The 15509-nt window shown below is 39.4% G+C and overlaps 1 long non-coding RNA gene and 1 other non-coding gene across 2 annotated transcripts in view; both read left to right on the top strand.

The window, feature by feature from the left end:
* Positions 1-965, top strand: part of LOC105483790 (uncharacterized) — a 44838-nt gene extending 43873 nt beyond the window's left edge. The window contains exon 3 of the transcript XR_011608980.1: positions 246-965. This is a non-coding gene — a transcript (uncharacterized protein). The remainder of the gene's footprint in view (positions 1-245) is intronic.
* A 63-nt stretch (positions 966-1028) lies between these two features.
* Positions 1029-2913, top strand: LOC139356683 (uncharacterized). Its single transcript, XR_011608981.1, has 2 exons — positions 1029-1373; positions 2207-2913. It is a non-coding gene; the product is annotated as an uncharacterized lncRNA (long non-coding RNA).
* The last annotated feature ends 12596 nt before the right edge of the window (positions 2914-15509 follow it).

Raw genomic sequence — 15509 nt, forward strand, 5'->3', positions numbered from 1 at the left:
AGCTGGTCAGTAAATGTTAGCTATCATCGTCATCATCATCATCATTATCAACATCATCATCCAAGGGTTGGATGATGTTTTTCTGTTTTTGCCCAGGTGTCAGAAGGAGGGTGGCAAATTTGGCACGCAAGAGGGAAACCTATGTGCTTCATGAGGTCATTGCTTACAGTACAACCACTAAAAGAGCATTGCCTGCAAACTCTTTTGTGATCAGTTTCTTCCCTTCTCTCATATACCCTCTGTAGGTCCACTGATTGCATTTTGAGAGCTCAGAGAAGCAGAGAGCAATGCAATTTGTCATGGAAGGATGATTATGTATATGCACTGTCGTGTATGTATATACAGTATGTGTATATATGCATATGTATATATAGTATGTGTATTTCATTTGTTCTTTTACCATATCCTTCAATATGTATTTATTGATAATTTATTATGAGAGGCTGATAATATCAAGTTAATTATAATTAATTATAATAATAGCTACCATTAATTATGAACATATTGCATATCAACATTATGCCAAATACTTTACATACATATATTTCAGTTACCTAAAAAACTTTATGAAATAGCCCCATTTTATACATTAGTAAATCGAGTTCCAGAAAACTCAAGGGCATGCAGCTAGTTAATGTCAGAGCTAGGATTCGCATTCAGATCTGTCTGATGCAAAACCCATTTCCTTATTCACTTTGTTAAATTGCCTTCCCAAAGATGAATAACATGATACAAAGGCATTTACCTACTTTATTGGAATTCATTCTGGTTGGCGAGAAAGGCATATGATGCAGAACATAAAAGGCTATAATATAGCTATATACAAACTACCATGATTAACTCATTCTCTTATGGGGTGGGAGAAGTGGGAGAGGATAGAAGAAGGCCTCATAGGGCAAGTCGTGGTCGAGCTATGCCTCTGGGGTGTGGGATATTCACTCAGCAGAGAGAGAAAAGGTAGGGGCTGCAGAGGAGAAAGAGAGAGAGAGGGAGGGAGGCATATTGGGAGGGAGGGAGAGAGAGACTTCAGCTGGGTGTGACTTTGTTTTGTAGGACAAGATGTAGACTTGTTCAGGTGCAAAGGAGACATCTGTAGCTAGTTAGTGGGAAGTTCTTCAAGGCTGTTTCTCCACTGACCAAGCCCATATATTTTTCCTCTTTGTTCTCCTTTAGCTATTTCCATGCCTAACTCAAAGGAGTCACAGGGAGAAAGTGAGCTCAGCCCGGGTAAATTGGAGGTTGTGATGACTTCTAGGAAGCCTCAGTAAAGAGAAACAAAGACAACACTGGCCTGCTGCTCTCTGCAATGGTGGGACCCTTGTGGGATAACTGTTTTAGGAATGAAGGTGTCTAGCCTCTCTAGAAACGAAAATGTAAGTTTGGCTGTGGTTGAGTATTGAATGGAGGCAAAAAGAAACTGACATATTTGCTCCTTTTCAATTGTTTGTTTCACCCTGAGGGGCATGGCTGCCTAATTTTTTTCTCCAGAGATAGGTGGACAGATAAAGACAGGAAAGTAACATCCACAGACTGCCCTCTGTGAAGGTGACAGTGATGAAGGGAATGCGTGATCTGAACACTGGTAAATAAAGTGACCGCATATTTCCCTAGCCAGGAGAGCAATCTGGCTCAAAAGAAAGGAGAACAATGACATTACTCCCAGGCTGCTCCTAAGCCTTTGGCTATTCTGTTCAGTACAAATAAAAAGCAGTGAACATAGCTGTGACCCGCCTTGTTGGCAACCACAGTGTCAAAATTCTTTGGGGCTTCACTTTGAGAAATTGAGATCTACCTACCTTAACCCTGGGGGGTTAAGCTTACAGACTGGAATGACAACTGAACTATTCATTTGCAGTAATTCTGGATTTTGTGCATATTTTAAAAAGGAATACCAGTCTTGCCTATATTCATTACAAAGTCCTCCCAGCTTTCAAATCTTCCAATACAATGTCTCTTCTCTAGTCTTTTAAGCACATCCTGTGACTGGATATGATTATGGGAGATTTACATGCATCCTTGTCTATTGTATCAAAAGATCAGGGAATAAAATGCCCATCATTAAAATCCCAAAGTGATTGGATTGGCATGAGAAATGGGGATGGGGCTGGCATGGGAGAGAGGGTTCTGACTCTGAGATTTCATGAAATGCAAAACAATAGGACAGCTGCTCTTCCATAAACAGATTATTATTATTATTTCTACCTAGACAGCTTGATAGCAGCCATTATCTTCTTTCTGGGTGTCTTATCAAGTTCCGGCTGTGTGCAGCATGGGTGATAAGGAATGAGAAATGTCACCCATGGGATTGCCAAGGATTATTTCTATGCACTGCTGTTCAGCAACAGCCAATCCCTCAGAACTGAGAAGTAGTCCCATTGTTCACGCTGGGCAGTTGCTATTCTGACTATCCCAAGAAAGCAGAAAAGGGATGTAGTTGCCATTGTGCAAAAGATTGATATTTCATTACTCTCAGCTAAAGTTCAAGCAGTCTTGATTTTGAAAAGCAGAATCATCATGAAATATCTTTGAAGAGAGAGAAGACAAGGGAAGAAAAGAAGAATGAAATGAGTTCAGAGCTTTTTAGAACTGTGAGAGAGTGCGAAAAAAGAAAGGTGTAATACTTTCAAACAGTCGAAGTTAAAATGCCAGGCATCTAAGCCTCAGCGAAACTGAGCAGCATCACATCACCATGACTTGTGGTCCAGCTGTTTATTGCAAAGATTCCATCCTGCATTACTCACCAGAAAATAGTTAGCTTTGCATCTGGCATTATTTTAATAAAAAAAAAGTTAACTTACTAGATTTCTGTTTGTCTGTGTTTCATACAAGATTCTTGAATGAAAATAATCTGTTGATATTTAACATTTTTCCTTTCCTTCTCGATGAGAAAATAAACGTTTTATTATACATGCAGATGTGCTGGCTAAATATTTCAGGAAAAAAAAAAATCTCTTCATTGTATCTCAGCTTTCCAGTATCTCAGCTTTCCAACCTTGTATCTTCCTAGAGAAAAGACTTCATTAGAAAAAAATTAAAACTAAAGTGTATGACTAACCTGTACTGTATTCATAGAGAATTCCCCACAAAGTGTTCAGAGTGCTTTAGTCTTCTTTATACACGGTTTTAGGGTCATGCTGATATTATAATGTAAGCTGCTTGGAAATGAGCCAAGTCAAATTTTTCCAACATTTTAAATCACTATTCTGAAATTGGAATTTCAAATGAATAAAATGCTTTGCTCTTAAACCAACGACTTCAGAAATGAGATCCTAGTCAGGAATTATTACAATAGGAAGTGAGAGGAGGTTGGGAAGGTAAAGAGCAAAAGGAGGGCACAGAGGGAGAAAGGAGGATGCAGGAAAAGAGGAAGGAGCTTTGACTTCCCTGTGAAGTGTGAGTTCCAGGAGGGCAAGAATTTTCCCTTTATGTTTGTATAACACCTCATATAGAGTAAACACTCAGGAGATATTTGTTAAATGAATTAGTGAGAGAGGCAGAGAAAAAATGGTTTTGGTGTTAAGATATGCAACGGAACATTCCCCTAACAAAATACATTATTTTAGTTTTTCAGCCCTTAAACATTTTTACTAGGAGACAAAGAGATTCTCCAACTTTAATACACATATTAATTATCTGAGAGCTTGTAAAAAAATCCAGATTCTGATTCAATAGGTCTGGGATAGGCTCTGAGATTCTGCATTTCTATCAAGCTCTCAAGGGATGTGGATGCTATTGGCTCACAGAGTACGCTCTGAGTAAAAATGTGTTGGAGTAGCGCATGGGGTACTGGGCTGGGAGTCATGAGCTCTGAGTTCTAATCTCTGGCACGAACCATCTGTGCTTTTAAGCTAAGTGATTCGCTTTCCTAGTCTCAGTCTCCCCATGTAGCTAATGACTGGTGGGATCTACATAATTTCTAGAGTTCTTACAACCTTATTATTTTGAAATTTAAGAAGAAAAGAAAGAACTTAGAGAATGTCCAGGTTAACTCGGTCTCCTGAAATCCTAGTGAGGCAAAATCACTCCCTTCCAAAGTTGCACAGGGTATTTGTTCTGTGTGAATTGTGCTACAGCGGATTCCCTGGTTTCTAGTAGAGTAATTTTTCCACTCCCATTTCTTTTGTCGTTATTATTTCTTATGGAATACTTAGAATTTGTCTGATGCTATGCTAGGTGCTGGGAATACCAAGATGCATTAGAAATACATTATTATGATTTATTACCAAATTCCTTGCTTGAGTAACATGCTGAAGACGACAACTAATCCCTGCAAATGCATAACAAGTGTGCTGACATTAGGGTTCCCCCTTCCATGATATAAAAATGGCTACAGTAGAATGTTTGCAATGACAACCCGAATTCTCCAATTCTTCTCATATCCATCCATTCCCTTTTCTAAGTGATTTTGCACCTTATCATATCAAAAAGTGGAATTTCTTTCCCCAGTCCTTGACTCTGGACTGGTCTGTGATTTGCTTTTACCAATAGAATGCAGTGGAAGGGACAACATGCCAGCTCTACGCCCAGGTCTTCAGAGGCTATACTCACTTTTATTACTTCTCTCAGGATCCTGCTGCTGCCATAAAAGCAACCTGAGGTAGCCTCCTGGAGGATGAATGCTCACAAGTGACCTCTTGTCCCAGAGGAGGCCAACTTAGAGCAGCCTACACCTAACCATCCACAAGTATGTGTGAAAGCACAACCAAGAGCAACAGAGCTGCTTACTCAAGCCACAGCTGAGCACCGATGCACAAGGGAGCTCAGATGAGACCAGAACTGCTCAGCTGAGCCATAAACTTGTGAGTGATAGTAGACTTGTGAAGCCACTTAGTTTTGAGAGGCTTTGTTTTGCAGCATAGCTAAGTGGTATGATGGCCTTCTGGACACAAAGCCTTACCTGAAATAAATGGTTCTAGTTTGAGTTCTCCCTGGAAGATAGTATGTGAGATGTTGTGGGAGTGGCACTGATTTGCTGCTTCTTCCATATTTCTGAGATGCTTTTCACTTAAAAAGGAGGGGAACTAGCTCATACTATCTAGTTTGAGATATGGACAGTGAAGAAAGATAAGGACAGCGAAGTTAAGTTTAGAGACTAAAGCTCAAGGTAACATACATGTTTATTTCTTTTATTAAAGGAAGCATAAAAGAGCCATGGTCTGAGATCACAAAAGAAAATGAACGCTTTAGTGTTGGCTTTGCCATGTATGTTATCTTGAGCTTCAGAGTTATTCTTGGTAAACAAACATAACTGGCTGCCTGCCTGTTTTCCTTCAAAGATGGTATGAGAGTGAACAGATATAATACATATAAAAATTCCCTGTAAACTCTTAAGTGGTACACAAATATAACTTCTTTTGAACATTATACTATATTTTGTTTTCACATAATAGCATCCAGTATTTATTGAGAACTCATAACTCTCTTTATAAGTATAATAATAGCTATGACATATGCATTTTATAGTTTTCAGGTTGCTTTTATATAAATTATCTCTCTTTGATTCTTCAATGATGCCCTGAAAAACATATTTATATTTTCTCATTTTCCAGATGCAGAATCTCTGCTGTCTTCTATGTGGTAGGATTTATAAAGCTGAGATAATGGGCAGGTTTTGTTAAGATAGGAGCCCCGTCATGTTGGGGTTTAACAGTCAAAGTTGGTGAATAAATCAGATCTCTGTCTTTTATAATCTTGTTTAAACTCAATCTAGCATTGTAATTTTTAAATTTATCCCAATTCTTCTCATAACAGTTATTGTCTATGAGGTGTCATTATTTTCTTTCCCAAGATACATATATTTTTAATTTTTATTTTTATTTTAGATACAGGAGATACATGTGAAGGTTTGTTACATGGGAATTTTGTGTGTTGCTGAGTACCCAACAGGTAGTTTTTCACCCTTTTTTCCTTTTTTCCTCCCCCCTCAGAAGTCCATGATGTCTATTCTCATATTTGTGTTCATGTGTACTCATTGTTTGGCTCCCACTTATAAGTGAGAATATGCAATATTAGGCTTTCTGTTTCTTCATTAATTTGCTTAGGATTATGGATTCCAATTGCATCCATGTTGCAGCAAAGGACGTGAGTTCCTTTTTTACGGCTGCATAGTATTCCTTGGTGTATATGTACCACCTTTTCTTTACTCAGTCTACCATTGATGGGAACCTGGGTTGACCCCATGTTTTTGCTATTGTGACTAGCACAGCAGTGAACATACAGTAATCAAACCAGCATGGTACTGGTACAAAAACAGACATACAGACCAATAGAACAGAATAGAAAACTCAGAAATAAAGCCACACACCTATAATGATTTGTCTTCAACAAGACCAACAAAAATAATGGGGAAAGGACTCACTATTCAATAAATGGTTCTGGGATATTGGCTAGCCCTGTGCAGAAGATTGAAGCTGGACTCCTACCTTTTATAAGATACAAAAATTAACTCAAAATGGATGAAAGATTTAAACAGAAGATCTCAAAATATAAAAATCCTAGAAGACAACTTAGGAAATACTATTCTTTTTTTTTTTTTTTTTAATTTATTTATTATTATTATACTTTAAGTTGTAGGGTACATGTGCATAACGTGCAGGTTTGTTACATATGTATACTTGTGCCTTGTTGGTGTGCTGCACCCATCAACTCGTCATTTACATCAGGTATAACTCCCAAAGCAATCCCTCCCCCCTCCCGCCTCCCCCCTCCCCCCTCCCCATGATAGGCCCCGGTGTGTGATGTTCCCCTTCCTGAGTCCAAGTGATTTCATTGTTCAGTTCCCACCTATGAGTGAGAACATGCGGTGTTTGGTTTTCTGTTCTTGTGATAGTTTGCTAAGAATGATGGTTTCCAGCTGCATCCATGTCCCTACAAAGGACACAAACTCATCCTTTTTTATGGCTGCATAGTATTCCATGGTGTATATGTGCCACATTTTCTTAATCCAATCTGTCACTGATGGACATTTGGGTTGATTCCAAGTCTTTGCTATTGTGAATAGTGCCGCAATAAACATACATGTGCATGTGTCTTTATAGCAGCATAATTTATAATCCTTTGGGTATATACCCAGTAATGGGATGGCTGGGTCATATGGTACATCTAGTTCTAGATCCTTGAGGAATCGCCATACTGTTTTCCATAATGGTTGAACTAGTTTACAATCCCACCAACAGTGTAAAAGTGTTCCTATTTCTCCACATCCTCTCCAGCACCTGTTGTTTCCTGACTTTTTAATGATCGCCATTCTAACTGGTGTGAGATGGTATCTCATTGTGGTTTTGATTTGCATTTCTCTGATGGCCAGTGATGATGAGCATTTTTTCATGTGTCTGTTGGCTGTATGAATGTCTTCTTTTGAGAAATGTCTGTTCATATCCTTTGCCCACTTTTTGATGGTGTTGTTTGTTTTTTTCTTGTAAATTTGTTTGAGTTCTTTGTAGGTTCTGGATATTAGCCCTTTGTCAGATGAGTAGATTGCAAAAATTTTCTCCCATTCTGTAGGTTGCCTGTTCACTCTGATGGTAGTTTCTTTTGCTGTGCAGAAGCTCTTTAGTTTAATGAGATCCCATTTGTCAATTTTGGCTTTTGCTGCCGTTGCTTTTGGTGTTTTAGACATGAAGTCTTTGCCCATGCCTATGTCCTGAATGGTACTACATAGGTTTTCCTCTAGGATTTTTATGGTATTAGGTCTAACATTTAAGTCTCTAATCCATCTTGAATTAATTTTCATATAAGGAGTAAGGAAAGGATCCAGTTTCAGCTTTCTACTTACGGCTAGCCAATTTTCCCAACACCATTTATTAAATAGGGAATCCTTTCCCCATTTCTTGTTTCTCTCAGGTTTGTCAAAGATCAGATGGCTGTAGATGTGTGGTATTATTTCTGAGGACTCTGTTCTGTTCCATTGGTCTATATCTCTGTTTTGGTACCAGTACCATGCTGTTTTGGTTACTGTAGCCTTGTAGTATAGTTTGAAGTCAGGTAGCGTGATGCCTCCAGCTTTGTTCTTTTGACTTAGGATTGTCTTGGAGATGCAGGCTCTTTTTTGGTTCCATATGAACTTTAAAGCAGTTTTTTCCAATTCTGTGAAAATCACAAGCATTCTTATACACCAGTAACAGACAAACAGAGAGCCAAATCAGGAATGAACTTCCATTCACAATTGCTTCAAAGAGAATAAAATACCTAGGAATCCAACTTACAAGGGATGTAAAGGACCTCTTCAAGGAGAACTACAAACCACTGCTCAGTGAAATAAAAGAGGACACAAACAAATGGAAGAACATACCATGCTCATGGATAGGAAGAATCAATATCGTGAAAATGGCCATACTGCCCAAGGTAATTTATAGATTCAATGCCATCCCCATCAAGGAAATACTATTCTTGATATTGGCCTTGGTAAATAATTTTTGGTTAAGTCCCCAAAAGCAATTGCAACAAAAACAAAAATTGACGAGTGGGATTTAATTAAACTAAAGAGCTTCTGCACAGCAAAATAAACTATCAACACAGTAAACAGACAACCTATAGAGTAGGAGAACATATTTGCAAACTATGCATCTGAAAAAGGCCTAATATGTAGAATCTATAGGGAACTTGAACGAATCAACAAGCAAAAAACAAATTAACCCCATTAAACAATGGGAAAATGATACGAACAGACATTTCTCAAAAGAAGACATATAAGCAGTCCATGAATATATGAAAATAAGCTAATTGTTACTAATCATCAGAGAAATGCAAATTAAACCACAATGAGGTACCATCTCACACCAGTCAGAATGCTATTATTAAAAAATCAAAAAACAACAGATGCTGGCGAGGCTGCAGAGAAAAGGGGATACTCGTACACCGTTGGTGGGAATGTAAGTTAGTTCAGCCTTTATGGAAACCAGTTTGGAGTTTTCTCAAAGTATTTAAAGCAGAGCTACCATTTGACCCAGCAATCCCATTACTGGGTATATAGCCAAAGAAAATAAATAATTCTATCAAAACATTTTTAAAATGAGAAAAAGATAACGGTTACTCTGAAATTGCATGTTGGCTTGGTATTTATATTCTTTTTTGTTTGCTTGTTTTGTTTTATTTCCAGAGAGCCAGCTTTTCATATAATTTATATTCTTAAGCAATCAGAATTTTTATTTGATGATGTTAATGGACTAAACATATAATTAAATTATTATCATCAGAGGCTTGAGCCAAGAAGTTTTATTTATAAGTATGCAGTTGCCTTGGCTGATGATATAGAGACTGGGCTTGGACAATTTTTATCTGAAATATGTACAATGGCCTAAGTATTTGGTGAATATTATCTGGCTCCAACCAGTGATTTAAGTTTCATCCAACAGTCAAAATAAGTCTTGTAAGCAGAGCATTTCCTCTGTTCTACTTAATTTTAAGAGTTGTGCTTATTTTGAGCCTATCTTATAACTGGGCCAGTGGCAAAACATTTTGGTAGTGTGAAAGACAGTTACTATTGTGACAATATTATAACAGCTGCCATTGATCGAGAGCTTATTACATGAAAGCCAGCACTCTAAGTGTCTTGTTCCCTTAAGTCCTTTAATTCTCCTAAGAACCCATTGAGATGGGGTCTATTATTATTATCGCCATTTAACAGACAAGGGAACTGAGTCACAGAAACATCAAATAAATTGCCCAAAGTCACACAGCGAGTAAATGCCAGAGGTGGATTTAGCTCAGGTAAATTGAGTAGAAAATTTCTCTACTGTACGGCACTATTTTACTTGTACTTTCAGCCTTTAAGTCAGATATCAAGAAAAATTATCTGTATTTTTCTTGTCATAGCAGTGCTGCATCATCAAAAATTGCGTATTTTCACAAGTGGTCTAGGTACTATAAACTCCCTTACAGAAATCTAGTAATCTAATATCAGTCTCCAGTAAGTTATTTCCCTGTGTATTAGACATATCAAAGGATGTAAAAGAAATAGGAGAAGTAATCCCTTTTAATGGACCTGAAGATTTACAAGAGTAGATGATCTTTTGGGGAGGTTAACTCTATCCTTTTAACCTCTCCAGATTAAGTTAAGGTTATGCTGGAGAGGCAATTCATAGTAACACTTGAATTTACTTCAATTTAAGCCATTATCATCCAGATTTTAGCTAGGTCTTTATCTCAGTTTGTTTGTGCTATTATAACAGAATATCTGAGGTTGGGTAATTTATAAAGAACAGACACTTATTTCTCTTAGTTCTGGAGGCTGGCAAGTCTAAAATGACTAGGATGCCAGAAGGTTGGATGTCTAATAAGAACTCGGTCTTCATTTCCACATTTTTTTTCTTTTTTACTTTTTTTTTTTTTTTTTGAGACAGGGTCTCATTCTGTCACCCAGGCTGGAGTGTAGTGGTGTGATCTCGGCTCACTGCAGCCTCCACCTCGCAGGCTCAAGTGATTCTCCTGCCTCAGCCTCCTGAGTAACTGGGACAACACACGGGTGCCACCATGCCTGGCTAATTTTGTATTTTTTTTTTTGTAGAGATGGGGTTTCACCATGTTGGCCAGGCTGGTCTCGAACTCCTGAGCTCAAGTGATCCACCTGCCTCAGTCTCTCAAAGTGCTGGGATTACAGTCGTGAGCCACTGCACCCTGCCACCATGATGATGCTTTGAATGCTGCATCCTGTGTATGCGCGCGCGTGTGTGTGTGTGCGCATGCGTGTGTGTGCGTGTGCGTGTGTGTGTGCGTGTGTGTGCATGGGTAAGAGAGGAATGCTGTCTTTTGCATGGCAGAAGAGCAGAAGCAGGTGAACCCACTCCTGAAAGTCGTTTTTATTGCAGAATGAATTCATTCACTCGGGCAGAGCCCTCATGACATAAACACGTCCCATTATGCCCTACCTCCCAACACTGTTGCATTGGGGATTAAGTTTCTAACATGAATTTTGGAGGGGACAAACATTCAAATCATAGCAGTCTGTCACTGCTTGAGACACATGTAGACTTGCCTCTAATTCCTATTTCTCAACTTGAGAGAGCTATAGGCCCTCTGCATACCTTCCAGGACTCATAATCTTACTGTCCTTCATCTCATGGCAGATAAGTGGTCTCTGTTTGTTACCACATTCGCTCAGATGTAGAACCCAATCCTTTTACACATATGCACAAGAAATCCAATCTACATCAATAATGAATTAGATTATGTGCCACAAAAATTTATATGGTGAGGTCCTAACCCCTGGTACCTCAGAATGTGACCCTATTTGGAAATAGGGTTGTTGCAGATATAAATAGTTAAGATGAGGTCATACTGGGATAATGTGGGCCTCTAAACCAGTATGAAAGTTGTCTTTATACAAAGAGGAAATATAAACAGAGACACAGGGAGAATGCCACAGGAAGATGAAGCAGGGATCAGTGATGCTTTCATACAGCAAGGGATGTCAAAGATTGCCGGGAAACCATCAGATGCTAGAAGAGAGGTATGGAACACATCCTTCCCTCACCACTCTCAGAAGGACCCCACCCTGTCAACACTTTGATCTTGAACTTTTGCCCTCCAGAACTGTGGCAATACATTTTTGTTGTTGAAGACATTCAGTTTGTGGTACTTTGCTATGGCAGCCCTAACAAATAAATACAATGTCAAACTTTTCCCACGTTGGGTAGATTTTACTGAAGACATTTGTGGGAAGGCATGTCACAGGGAGAAACACATCACACAGCCCACAGCACTCCCTCAGTTAAATTGCCCCACATCTCCCTTCACCCTCTCTTCTCATCTCCTCCATTCTGGATTAACCCCTGAATATTCAGATCAAATTTATCTCACTGTTTTTTCAGAGTAGCTTTTCTCTTCCATTGAAGTTGTGACAGCAACCAATATCCATGTCCTTGGGTTCTGCTTCTAGCACAGACATTAACCAAACAACAAATCCGACACAGTCTATTCACTGAGAGAGATGCCTGTGCCACGTGTCACAGTAAAAACATTTTTTAGATGGCTTGCTCTCAAATCTTGGCTCTGTTATTTACTAGCCACATGAACTCAAGTAAGTTACTATACCTCTTGACAATCAGGATTATACGAAGGAAAATACATTGTTCTACCAAAAAGACAGATGCAGTTGTATGTTCATTACAGCACTATTCACAATATCAAAGACATGGAATCAACCCAGGTGTCCATCAGCTCTGGACTGAATAAAGAAAATGTGCTACATATTCACCACAGAATACTATGCAGCCATAAAAAAAGAACAAAATCACGTCCTTTGCAGCAACATGGATACAGCTGGAGGCCATTATCCTGAGCAAACTAATACAGAAACAGAAAACCAAATATTACATGTTCTCACTTACAAGTGAGAGCTAAACACTGGGTATGCACGGATGTAAAGATAATAACAATAGACAGTGGAGATTACTAGAGAGGAAGTAGAGGAGGGGTCCAAGGGTTGAAAAACTACTCTTTGGGTACTATGCTCACTACCTGGGTGATGGATTCATTTGTATGCCAAACCTTAGCATCGTGCAATATACCTTTCTAACAACTGGCACATGTACCCCCGATTCTAAAAGAAAAGTTTTTTTTGAGATGGAGTCTCATTCTGTGGCCCAGGCTGTAGTGCAGTGGTGTGATCTTGGCTCACTCCAACCTCTGCCTCCTGGGTTCAAGTGATTTCCCTGCCTCAGCCTCCCAAGTATCTGGGATTACAGGCTCCTGCCATCACACCTGGCTAATTTTTATATTTTTAGTAGAGATGGGGTTTCACCATGTTGGCCAGGCTAGTCTTGAACTCCTGATCTCAGGGGATCCACCCGCCTTGGCCTCCCAAAGTGCTGGAATTACAAGCATGGGCCACCGTGCCTGGCCTTAAAATAAAAGTTTTTTAAACAGGAAATGACAGTACTCCATCACACCCATCTTATGTTCAGTGCTCCCAAAAGCAGGCTCTGAGACAGACCATTGTGTGTGGATGGCTCACTGGGGAAGCTTCTGAGAAATAGCATTGTAACAGGGTGAGAGGAGCAGGATGGGGAAGAGAAATTGAGCTGTGATGCAGGTGCAACAGAGGCCTCAGCCCACCATGGAAGCTGATGGGATGGCCCTTTAGAGAGCGGTCTCATAATAAGGCAAGGAAGCTGAGGCTTTGTCCCCTGTCACCCACAACAACTAGTCATTGGAAGTGGACTACCTGCAGTGAGGGCTCATAACCTTGAATGAGGCAGTTCCTTTGACTGAAAGCAACTTCCGGAGAGCAAATCAGCTCTGAGTGGTCATTCGCCAACACTGTCTTAAATAGCTGGGAAAATAAGGGTCTTGATCCTGTGGTCAGTTTTGGGGTGACACATCACAGAACTTGCTACAGGATTATTGTGAGCATGAAATGAGTTAATATACAAAATATGCTTGGAACAGCACATGGCTTGTTGTAAGTACTGTGTACATGAGAGCTGTCACTAGACTCAAGGTCTGTGGTAGCAACACTTAGGAAATAATTTCATATGGATTTTGATCCTTATAAAGCCTCTATAGATGAGTGAAGTAAGTAATCTACAATTCTTTATATGAAAAAATTTAGGCTCAGAGCAGTAAATGGCTTGTCCAATACCACCTAGTTAGTAGGGACTAGGTTTCTCCTGTTTTCAATTTTTCCTCTTTACTTGTTCCACAACTAACTTTTCAAGTCACAGGTGCCCATATGTAAGCTCAGCTTCATCAGTCCTAATTTTAGGATAGATTGCTTAAGGATTTACAGTGCTCTAGTCTAACAGCAAGATGAAGCATCAAGGATCTTGCACCTGCCTGCCTTGGCCCTATCTTGAGCATATTAAAGTTACAAAGGTAGCTTGTGAAAGTGAAGGCATTTCACCAGGGAAGGTTGACCAGCTGACTGTAATAGCCCTCATGACACAGCCTTTACTTTAGCAGGTTCTGCTATATGTTGTCTGTTTGGCCCTCCACTTCTGATGCTGTGTTTTCTGAAAGTAGAGTAAATGTTCAGGGAAATAGCACACTAAACAAACAAAAAGACTGGTGCTTAGGCAGAATCCTACTTTATTATTGTTATGTAATGGCCTTTATTTTCCCAACAGTCTTATAGAAAAATTAAAGATGGTACAGCGAATTCCCACATACTTCACACCCAGCTTCCCCTATTATTAATATCTTACCTCAGGGTGGCACATTTGTTACAATCAATGAACCAATATTGATACATTAACATTAATGAAAGTCCATACTTTATTCAGAGAATCCTATTTTAGTACATTACCAAAATACTTGAATGCCTAGAGCCTCCCTATAAGCAAACTAATCAGACATTTATCTGGTAAGCATAAATTAGAATAAAGAGAGTTGGTTGATCTTAAGAAATACACCTCAACTAAAATAACTAGAGGCTCTTTTCTCCACTATAGGGGTACCAGTGAAGCTTTCCCTGATGTTTTTGCCTGGTAACGGAAGGCTTCTCTCCCCTGATTAGCATTGCATAGTCCCTGGTAGTCTCTGTCTCTGGGACTCTGATTTTTCTGTGTGCCATGGTTGACCAACTACCCTTTTAAGATTATCACATTAATAACTCTAATGAGTTTACAGGGAAGGTCTACTCTGGCCAGATGGTCATGTTGCCTCCTTGGAGAGATTTTGCATATTTCTGTGCTGATTTCATAGCTTAACTTTCTGAGGGCAATAGTCTACCCCCTATTTAGAGAGGCAGCAGAGTAAGCAGAGTGTTTAGAGCTCAGGCTCTGACATTGGGCTGTCTGGGCTTACATCTCAGCCTACCTTTTGCTAACAGTGTGACCTGGGACAAGTTGCTTGAACGTGATGTGCCTCAGCTTCTTTATCTGCACAATGGAGGTGTGTGGGCAGCAGGGGTTGATGCTCATTCAGCTTTTCATTCATGTTGTTTGTCTTCTAGGTGTTAAGATACTACAAACAAATAACCAACTCTGTCCAAATCAATAAGAACGCTAAAGATTAACTCTGCAAATGTAGGCAGTTTCAGAAAAGTAGACCAAAATTGAATGGACCTAATGAAATGATGGTAGGAAAATAATAAAATTATTTGCAGTTTTTATTTAATTAAGTAAGCTGTTTTGCATTTCAATATTAATGCAAGAACTTTAGGCTGAATGCCTCCTGTCTTCAAACAGGGCCACAAGTGAATTTGAGAGAGAACCCAGGGACAGATGGCAGGGATGGAGGTGGGAGTGGAGGAGTGACACTATACACTCAGTCTTGCCTGATGTATTAAACTTTGATGTGACAACACCCAGGCCAGATATTCTGAGCATTTAGCACACTTCTGAATATCCTGGCTAGTCTTGAAGTACACTCTTTTCCTTTCCTTTTTCTCTTCCCAACATCTCTGCTTTACTGCCCATGTACTGAAACACTGAAACACACCCAGTCAGATGTCAGACCAGACTTTCTCAGGCTCTAAAATTACCAACATGCCATTGATTAAAACCCTCTCTTGAAGCCCATCCAAGAAGTCCAACTCAGGGAGTTAGAAATAAGGATGTGATTCTCTTTAT

The sequence above is a fragment of the Macaca nemestrina genome, chromosome 10 (assembly GCF_043159975.1).
Source record: "Macaca nemestrina isolate mMacNem1 chromosome 10, mMacNem.hap1, whole genome shotgun sequence".
NCBI lineage: Eukaryota > Metazoa > Chordata > Mammalia > Primates > Cercopithecidae > Macaca > Macaca nemestrina.